The sequence below is a fragment of the Schistocerca piceifrons genome, chromosome 1 (assembly GCF_021461385.2).
Source record: "Schistocerca piceifrons isolate TAMUIC-IGC-003096 chromosome 1, iqSchPice1.1, whole genome shotgun sequence".
Lineage (NCBI taxonomy): Eukaryota > Metazoa > Arthropoda > Insecta > Orthoptera > Acrididae > Schistocerca > Schistocerca piceifrons.
Genome location: NC_060138.1, coordinates 192,200,844 through 192,211,021, shown reverse-complemented (window position 1 = coordinate 192,211,021; position 10,178 = coordinate 192,200,844). Strand labels below are relative to the sequence as shown.

Genomic DNA, 10,178 nt, shown 5'->3' with positions numbered 1-10,178 from the left:
GTTCCGAGGATAAAGAGAATCTTGAAGGACATCATCACGAGTCCTTATAGGGTGTAAAAGAGGCTCTAAGGTGGTGCTTTATAGAGCTTTTCGATAACGTTTTCCAGGGACACAATGTGAACTGGTCGAAGATTAGGCAGCAATATGTAGGTAAGGAAGGAATGTACTTTGAAGATTTTAAGTTTTTGTACCCTAAAAAGCAGTAAATTTCTTGAAAATATTATTCTTGGACTTTTGAGACAGAATCTGTACGTAAAATTCAAAAGAGAAGCCTTACAATGTACAGAGGTTCTGCCAGGTAAGCCTGCAAGAAGAAATCGCCTCAGCTGGTGTGAACGTACAAAGGCTACATAAATAAGCTCGCTGGTGGACGGCCTCGGGCGATTAAAAACAATTTTAGTATTATACTAAAGCACTACTCTTTTTAGTTCTTATTCATCTAAAATATAGAAATTGTATTTCTCTAGTTTACTGTCTGATTTGGATAGCTAATAAGATCTCTTCTTCTGATATAGTCTTGTCGAAATTCTATTTCTATAGTAATTTTAGGATTATCAGTTTGACATACGTTTCTATTGACTCTATAATTTTATAAAAGTCATCACAACGATAGTTCTTTCAGTTTAGCAGTCAAAACTGTGAATGTGGTCCTTGTTCATCACCTATTCGTTGTAACTGTTATCGGGAAGGCATGTGCAGTAACAAGTATCCTTCAGGTTCTGTTCGCTGAAAGACATGCACTGGTCAAACTACGAATATTTTGACAAGTTACTCATACTAACGACTTTATGGTGGTTAACACAGTTTGAGGTCTTGGGTACCAATTATAGTGAAAGTATGGTGCGAGGTTTTACTGTATTCAGCTTCTTAATACTTAAAAATATTTATAACCTTTCGGAGTTTTTACATAAACTGAAAAGCAGTTTCTCTGTTTGTTTCGGAGATCTGAAGATGGAGGTCAGTCAACCGAAACCGGTTCCTACCTACTTATACTGGATTCGATTGCGATCAAAACTATTAAAATTTCTTACAAATAATACAGATCGCCTCATATTGGGAGACCGGGTTTCACAAAGAATCATGTATCATTACAGTTCTGTGATAACAGTGGTCTTAGTTAGCTCCATTGTGACAGAAGCATCTGCAACGCACATCGCCCCAGCTTGCGTAATGCGTTCCCAACCGGATCTCTCGAACTCTTGTCTCTCAGAAATACGCGAAGACTACCAGTAATGTCTGCGAGCACGATTTCCGTTTCCTACTTCATCTAGGACGAGAGGGGATGCGACGGTAACATAATTTCGTGGTATTTTCGTCCTCTTTATTTCAGTTCTGACGGTGACTTACGAGATTACGTCGGAACGTCGACTGCAATCGATAGAGTGACGTGGTAGCAGCTCCGTTGCATTTGAGCATCGTTAGGTCTTTTGCGCTATATCTGAGATGTAACCTTACATTATGCAACAGACCGACATTCGATTTTGGTTATCTCTAGCCAAGTGCTTTTCAGCAGCTTTGGTTCAAAAAATGGCTCTGAGAACCATGGGACTTAACATCTTAGGTCATCAGTCCCCTAGAACTTAGAACTACTTAAACCTAACTAACCTAAGGACATCACACACATCCATGCCCGAGGCAGAATTCGAACCCCTGACCGTAGCAGTCGCGCGGTTCCGGACTGAAGCGCCTAGAACCGCTCGGCCACCGCGACCGGCAGCAGCTTTGGAACCCTTGTCCAGAAAACTGCGTAAAAGTACAGGCAGTGTTGTTGATGTTGTTGTTCTCTTCCTTGTACTCGTAATTGCGTAATAATTAGTGCATCATAAGAAAAGTCAGACTATTGTATTTAAGGTATAAATTATTTAATCATGAAAACAGGCAGCTGTTTACGTTATGAAATGTCATACAAAATCTATAGCCAAATGTGAACGTCAGTGAAAACTGTAGACAGTACTGCGAGCAACGTATGGAAACCCAATTTCGACCATAGCTAACATATGGAATCGATGAAGCTCTGTGCAATCTTTCCCAATCATCACTGCAAGTCAATGCTTAAGCCTGGAAGCTGTCGTATGACGCTGATGATGTGCATAAAAGTCTTGGATGAAATCTTAATAAGCGCTGCGCTTTGTACTGCATGGCGATTAAGCCTGAGAAGCAATTCGTCGTCCATAAGTCCGATTAACTGTGAGTGGTCTCCAGATACAAATGACATCACAAAACTATTTATTCTGCTTTGGGCTAGTTATCCTTTCCTTTCAGATTTTCATACGATGTTGTTACCGATTCATCGCAGATTGAGCACTATCTTATTTTTATGTCATGACGACACTGCTGTCATCACATCTTCAACTTAATATGAGGGTTGAATCAAAAGTAATGCCTCCAACTTCGTTAATTGGGTTTTGATGGGAATATCTTTATAAATCAAACGCAGAAATAATCCTTAGTATGTGATCTTTAATTACCAATGTTCACTTTTCCATATAATCACCAGCCAATTGCTTACGTTTCTGCCAACGACGAACAAGTTTTCTGAAGCCGCCATGGAAGAAATCGACACTCTGTTTCCGCAATCACAGTCTCTCAATTCTCTCAACGTCTTCATGAGAAGCATAATGATGTCCCTACAGACCGTCTTTCATTATCAGGAACAGATGGAAGTCAGACGGTGCTAAATCTGGACTGTATGGATGATGCCGTAGGGTGGTGAAATTCAGTCTCTGAAGTTCTGCTGTGGTGGCACATGATACGTGTGGCCAAGCAAAGCAATAATGTGACCCACACGTTCTTGTGAAATGCCGACTGTGCCTGCCATTTCTCTCTCAGTGATACGACGATTGACCTGAATCAATGTGCCAACATTTTGCTTGTGAAACTCGGTGGTTGCTGTTACAGGACGTCCAACTCTTTGCTTGTCACGCAGGTCAGATGTTCGCGCCTCAACATCTTTAAACTGCTTTCATTCTCTGATGAATCTCCTTCGGGGTGACACCTTCTGCTGTCAAGAATTCAATGACTGCACGTTGCTTAAATCGCATTGGCCGACCGTCTGTGCAGCGTTCCATACTCTGCACTATCACAACATAACCGTTCAGTGCGAAGGCTTCCCGCCAACTGGAGCTGTAGAGTAGAGGTTACGGAACAAGCCAGTACATGCCGCATACCAATACTGCCAACTGTTGAAAAGTTACGAAGGTGGAGGCATTGACTCAAATGGCTCTGTGCACTATGGGACTTAACATCGGAGGTCATCAGTCCCCTAGAACTTAGAACTACTTAAAGTTAACTAACCTAAGGACATCACACACAGCCATGCCCGAGGCAGGATTCGAACCTGCGACTGTAGCGGTCGCGCGGTTCCAGACTGAAGCGCCTAGAACCGCTCGACCACTTCGGCCGGCGTGGAGGCATTGCTTTTCAGTCAACCCTCGTACATGGTGAGAATCAGGAATGTGTGCTCTGTCTGAGGATCGTGTAAACCGATGTTCTGTTTATTATCATTGGTGGCTCGTGGCTGAGATATTAGGAGGGGAGCCAGCAGGAAATAAAAATATACCTACATTTACCCATAGTTATCTTAATAAATGAGCTTACCTATTCCCTGTACACCACATCAATCCTTCGGTCATTCGAGGCTGCAAAATTGTTGATGATGCATTCATAAAAGGGCTCTGTTTTTATTAACTGCACTAGGAGTTCTTTCTTAATTGAAATATTCACTAAAAAAAGTCCTTCTCCTGCCATTGCATTCCTCAGGTATGTTTTTTATACACTTCAGGTAAAAAAAAGCTTCTTTCCACAGTTCATAAGTATCCGCATAAATGACCTTACTTTCATTAAGCATTTCTAATGTCTTTTCGGTGGAAATCTTTTTGTGCTTCTCATCGGCATACAAAAGAGAGAGTTCGTTTCTTAAGCGTCGTTTCTTGGAGAATACAGACTCCAAGAAATTGTGCAAGTTCCAAGTGCACGAGAAGGAAAACACATGTGGTATTCTCCAAATTTTGTGGTATCAAGAAAACAAACCGATTTTTTAAAAATCGTGAATTTGAGATTCATTTCCATAAAAATACGATCCAAAATTTCGTAATACAAGGCTCGATACATCTGAACACATTCATTCTGAGAGAGGGAACTGTATTCTCGTGAGAGGTGCATATCTCCCATTTTGCTGGCCCATTAAAAATAACTACTAACTATTGTTCGTTTCTCTTGTTTCTTAGCGTATCACAAATAGTCATTTCTTTAGATTTGCGGTAGTGAACGTCCAAGACTTCTTCTGTGAAACATCGGACAGTATATCTGTCAAACAAAATATCTTATGAAATACTACTGCCAGATATGTAAATTCAAACCTGTTCATGTCTTTCAGAAAATCTCTACACGATGAGTGGAATTATCACCAAACTGTTCACAGCAAACTATCGTTTCGAAAACATCTTTCAGTTTTTCCCTGTCATCCACGATTACACTCAACAATTTGGAGCTAGAGCTCCAGCTGATGGGTGTTATGGTTGGAATGCATGGTCTCGATACACAAGTAATTGCGTAAGTTCTCTTTTCTCAGCGACGGAAAAAGATAGGAATTCCAGTAACACTGTTGCAGGACTAGATCCAGACAGTAGATCTAGCAGTGTACCAATACTGCGAAAGAAGTTTTGTTCTTGATTTTTGTTCTGCAATCTGAGTTGCCAGACATCACGCTTGCACCATCATGACGCTGCCCTAGTAATTGTGCACCAAGACGTTGTCCAAAGAAAGTTTCTACTATTTGGTCGGCACTTACATCATAGGAGCCTAAGAAACGCTCCACTGTAGATCCTTTAGCATTAACGAACCTCGGTATTAAAGGGCACTGAGACGCGTGTGTAATATCTGTTTTATTATCGACATGGACAGAAAAAATCCAGCAGTTTCCAACTCACTTTTTTCCAAGATAACTGATAAAATCTAAAATGCAGGCGATTAGTTCATTTTGTATACTTTTTGAATCAACACTGAACACACGTTTTATCTTGGAATATTGCTTCTTTGTTTCTACAGGACTCCTTGCTAGCTGCGGCGTCAACAGTGTCATAAAATTCCCACGATTTATTGAGTCTATTGACTCGTTCTGACCGCGAAATGCTAATTCTCGCTTGTTTAAATAGAATAGTGCATTAACTACTAATTGTACGTAAAGGCAGTTTAAACGAACGTTTTCATTGAACTGTGTAATATACAGTCTGGCATTTTCCTTTAGGACAACTTTGAATTTCGATTCTTTTTACATTTTTCAAATTAATCTGGAACTTTAAATGCTCTGCCGAATCTGAGTGTTTGTGTAACGACCGTGCTGAATTTAGCAAAACGGCAAATCCTTCTCTAGTCCAAACGTTGCTTTTGTCGCTAAAAAACAAGCATGGCCAAAAACACAATTTCTGCAGTCAGGGCGCCCAATTACGGCAGCTCTATAAACCACGATTGTTTGAAACTAAGATTGTAGCACATACCCGAATATTTCACTTCTTTCTTACCACATATTTAAAGAGACTCAGTAGGGTGCCCACAATTTAAAACTTTCTAATAAAATACACACTACTTCATAAGCAGGATTCATATTTAAAAACATACAGCACTAAAGGTACTACAGATGGATACGTGCTCCTCGCACACAACCACTGCTATACAGTCTGGAACTGGAAGTGGACGGGAATAAAACTTAGGCCTACCTCACTTCATGCTCCCTCCACAGACGAACTCAAGCAGGAGGCGTTCCAGTTGCTACAGCAATCGTACAATTATGTTCGGCCTGGATCCGACCATAACGTGGGGCTGCGAGAAAAGAAGGAAAATTTTTGGATATTAGTGGTAAGGTCTAATGGGACCAAACTGCTGAGGTCATCAGTCCTACTTAATCTAACTTAAGCTAACTTACGCTAAGGACAACACACACATCTATGCCCGAGGGTGGACTCGAACCTCCGATGAGGGGAGCCGCACGAACCGTGACAAGACGCCTGAGACAGCGCGGCTATCCCGCGCTACAAAAAGGAAGGCTACTTCACTTTTCCAGGTCAGACTAACAGCATAAATTACATTCATTTATGCGACAGTCAATAGCAAGGAGTGTCAAATAGCACAATACACTACTTTAGATTAGTGCAAGATGATAATTTGTGTCCTCTTACGTCATCCCTTGCGATAGCTACGTCATTCGTGTACTATACGTAAACATTTCGGTGCAAGTGCTGATGTGATGGTCGCAATTGTTAAACCTTATTACAACTAACACATTAATATTTCCAGCACTGTACATACAAGAGAAAAACACCACACGTTTAGTTTGACTTCACCACCCAAAGCGACGTTGATAATTAATAATGGATGCAGAGCAGAAACAAGCTATACTCGTACAACATGATGTAAGATGAAAATAACTGAACGTTAACTGGAAAGTTATATCGTAAAATAATCAACTACGACACTGAAATTTCTTTGAAAATAAGTTAAGGTGTATATTTAGAAATGTTTCAGTTTCTTATGCTATTCTATTTTTGGCTTACCTAATTTTGCAAAAGGCAACGGCCTTGCCGCAGTGGATACACCGGTTCCCGTCAGATCACCGAAGTTAAGCGCTGTCGGGCGTGGTCAGCACTTGGATGGGTGACCATCCAGGCCGCCAAGCGCTGTTGCCATTTTTCGGGGTGCACTCAGCTTCGTGCTGTCAATTGAGGAGCTACTCGACAGAATAGTAGCGGCTCCAATCAAAGAAAACCATCATAACGACTAGGAGAGCGGTGTGCTGACCACATGCCCCTTCTATCCGCATCCTCATCTGAGGATGACACGGCGGTCGGGTGCTCCAGAAGGGCCACTTTTGGCCTGAAGACGGGGTGCAATTTTCCAAAACTCACTGGCTGCACTGTAGGTTTCGCTAAAGGCTGAGGTTGTATCTAAATCATACACAAACACATGTATAAGTTACTGGGCCGTTTCCTAGCTAACAGTGTAGCACTCTGTCACTGCTTATATATTAAACATTCAATCTAATGAATTATCAAACCATTTCCTGCATCATTAATGTGTGTTACAAATGGTCACCATGGCTGTCAGCATATTCCCATCCTTATCATCACTAAGGGCTCATTTCTTTGCCCGTTCCTCACAAGCTTCATCATCTGAAACATTTTCATGCTGTCAGATATTGTATTTATCCTCTCTATTTCATTGATCATGTTTGTCATGAATTTCCATTCGTTTGTCCTCTGAATACTATATGCTACTATTTTCATGTTCGGGCCAGCCGGTGTGGCCGTGTGGTTCTAGGCGCTTCAGTCTGGAACCGCGTGATCGCTCCGGTCGCAGGTTCGAATCCTGCCTAGGGCATGGATGTGTGTTATGGCCTTAGGTTAGTTAGGTTTAAGTAGTTCAAAGTTCTAGGGGACTGATGACCACAGATGTTAAGTCCCATAGTGCTCAGAGCCATTTGAATCATTTTGAACCATTCTCATGTTCTTGACTTATGTCCTACTCTTTTGCACAATTTCTGCCCAGAATGTGTGCTTCCCTTGCTCTCTTCCTGGCCCTCACAGCTTTTTCACATGCGTTATTGAACCATTTCTTATTGGCTGTTGCCTTTTTTCTCCTAGAACTTCCTTCGCTGCTTCATTTACAGCGGTCGTTACGCAGTGAGGTGACAAAGTCATGGGATAGCGAAATGCACATATACACATGACGGCAGCATCTTGTGTACAGGGCATAAAAGGGCAGAGCATTGGCGAAGCTGTCATTAGTTCTCAGGTGATTCGTGTGAAAAGATTTTCGACTTCATCGTGGCCTTACGACGGGAATTAACGGACTTTGAACGTGCAATGATAGTTGGAATAGACGAATGGGGCATTGAATCTCGGAAATCGTTAGGGAATTCAGTATACCGAGATTCACAGTGTCATGTGTGTGCCGAGAATACCAAACTTCAGGCATTACCTCTCAATCGGACATAGCAGTGGCCGACGGCCTTCACTTTGTAACGCCAGAAATGCATATCCTTCTATTTCCATCTATTGTACTATAGATTTGTCCTTGTTTTGTTACCTCAAGATATGACATTTCTGTGTCTTTACATATTGTAATTGTTTTACTATTTGTATATATATATTTATGCATTTATGTCGATGTATAATTGGTTGTTTTGTAAATATTATTTGTATTTTTACGCCTGTTCTTGCCTAGGGAAAACTATGCTATCGAACGATTACATCGATAGGTCGTGTGGAGAACCAAAATGTTTAGGATCTTTGGTAGTGTTAACTCTGTCGCGTGGAGCGCGGGCAGAGGGGGGTCTGGCTGGAGTAGTGCAGTGGAGCAAGTGTGTTGTGTGACGCTCCCGCGAGTTGCCGCGCTTTCGGGGTTGGGCAGCATGTAATTGCGCTCGACTTGCCATGATAGTTTCTGACACGGTGTCGCGGACGGGAAGCATTAGCTGGCGCACATCAAGAGCCCGTTTCATCTGGTGACCGTGTCGAGAAGAAGGAGCGCCAACATCCAGCTTCTGCAACAGCGACGGCCGACAATGAGTGACTGTCGCCACCTTCCCGATCGACGGCTTCAAACCTTCAATCAACCAACAAGGAAGACTGGAAGCACGTAAAGTTTTAGAACTGTATGGCAGACCTCAGCTTTTCAAACTGTTCCATTTCCATAACTAAATTACAGCAACGTAGCATGAACCTTTGTTGCTCATTGTCCCAATTGCGTTACCAAGCAGGGTCCCTTCCTTTTCCGGAATGAACCCGAGTGTCGTTGAAATTCAAACGCCAGCATCATTCGATTTCACTGCTTTAATTTCAAAGTTCAGTTAAGGTATTCATAGCTGGCTACAATATTTAGATTACACGAGCACAAATTAAGAGTGCGAGTTTTGTTACCGTATTTTAGCTTACCTGTGACTGCAGCTCAGCTTGGTACGTACTAAATTTTACTATTGTTAATTGTTCAGAATCATTTAATTCAAGTTCAAAGTTATATCTCTTATTTCTAAATGGCGTAGATTCAAGAGCTTTTGAAATGTTTGTTGAGGTAGCGCAAGACTAACTGTATTTTACTGAATTTCGATATGCTTCAGAAACAAAGTTCACTATTAATCTCAGTCACTAAATTAACTTTCAGTTTTCCGGTTTTATTAATTGTTTTGCTAAATTAAGTCAGAGTGTAGCGAAATTTATTACTTCTGACAAACTTTCAGTTTTCACACTACACGTGCCAACCTTCATTTGCCACGCTTCTAGTGCTAATTATATGTGTAATAACCTTTCTTTTTCAGTTACTATAGTAATTGTCCTTAGGACTGGCGACCGTAATTTCCCCCAAATCTCAAATATCTAATTACCGCTAGTTAATTGTTGACGTAACGGCCGCACATTTACTTTCTTTATTAACTTTACCACTTTTCAAAATTAATTTCCACCAGTTTCATTTGCATTTTTCCTTTCATTTAGATGTAACCCTTTCCTCCCTCTTTACCGACAGATTAACTTCAGTGACGATTTGCTTTTCCCAAATTTCCATTAGATACACGCGGTTTAATTTTTCGCTGTCAATAATGGTGGATAAGTGAGGGGGAGGTTACAACTTAACGACCAAGAGCAATAGCTTTTGGGTAGGGTTGTCAACGCTAACAAGCAAGCGACACTGAATGAAATAATCGCAGAAACCAAAGTGGAGCGTCTAACGAACGTATCCGTAAGGAAACTGGAGCAAAATCTGGTGTTAATTGACTATGGCAGCAGACGACCTATACTAATGCCTTTGTTAACAGCACATGATCTGCAGTGCCTCTCCTGGGCTCGTGACCATGTCGGTTGGGCCATAGACAACTGGAAAATCGAGACCTGGTCATATGAGTCCCGATTTGAGTTGGTAAGAGATGATGATAGTGTTCGAGTGTGGTGCAGATCCCACGAAGACATAGACGCCGGCCGCTGTGGCCAAGCGGTTCTAGGCGCTTCAGTCTGGAACCGCGTGACCGCTACGGTCGCAGGTTCGAATCCTGCCTCGGGCATGGATGTGTGTGATGTCCTTAGTTTCGTTAGGTTTAAGTAGTTCTAAGTTATAGGGGGCTGATGACCTCAGATGTTAAGTCCCATAGTGTTCAGAGTCATTTGAACCATTTGAAGACTTAGCCCTTGCTGTCA

The 10,178-nt window shown here is 41.7% G+C and overlaps 1 pseudogene; it reads left to right on the top strand.

Annotated features, from left to right (window-relative positions):
- Window positions 1-6,562: 6,562 nt before the first annotated feature.
- Window positions 6,563-6,680, top strand: LOC124723155 (annotated as a pseudogene).
- Window positions 6,681-10,178: the final 3,498 nt, after the last annotated feature.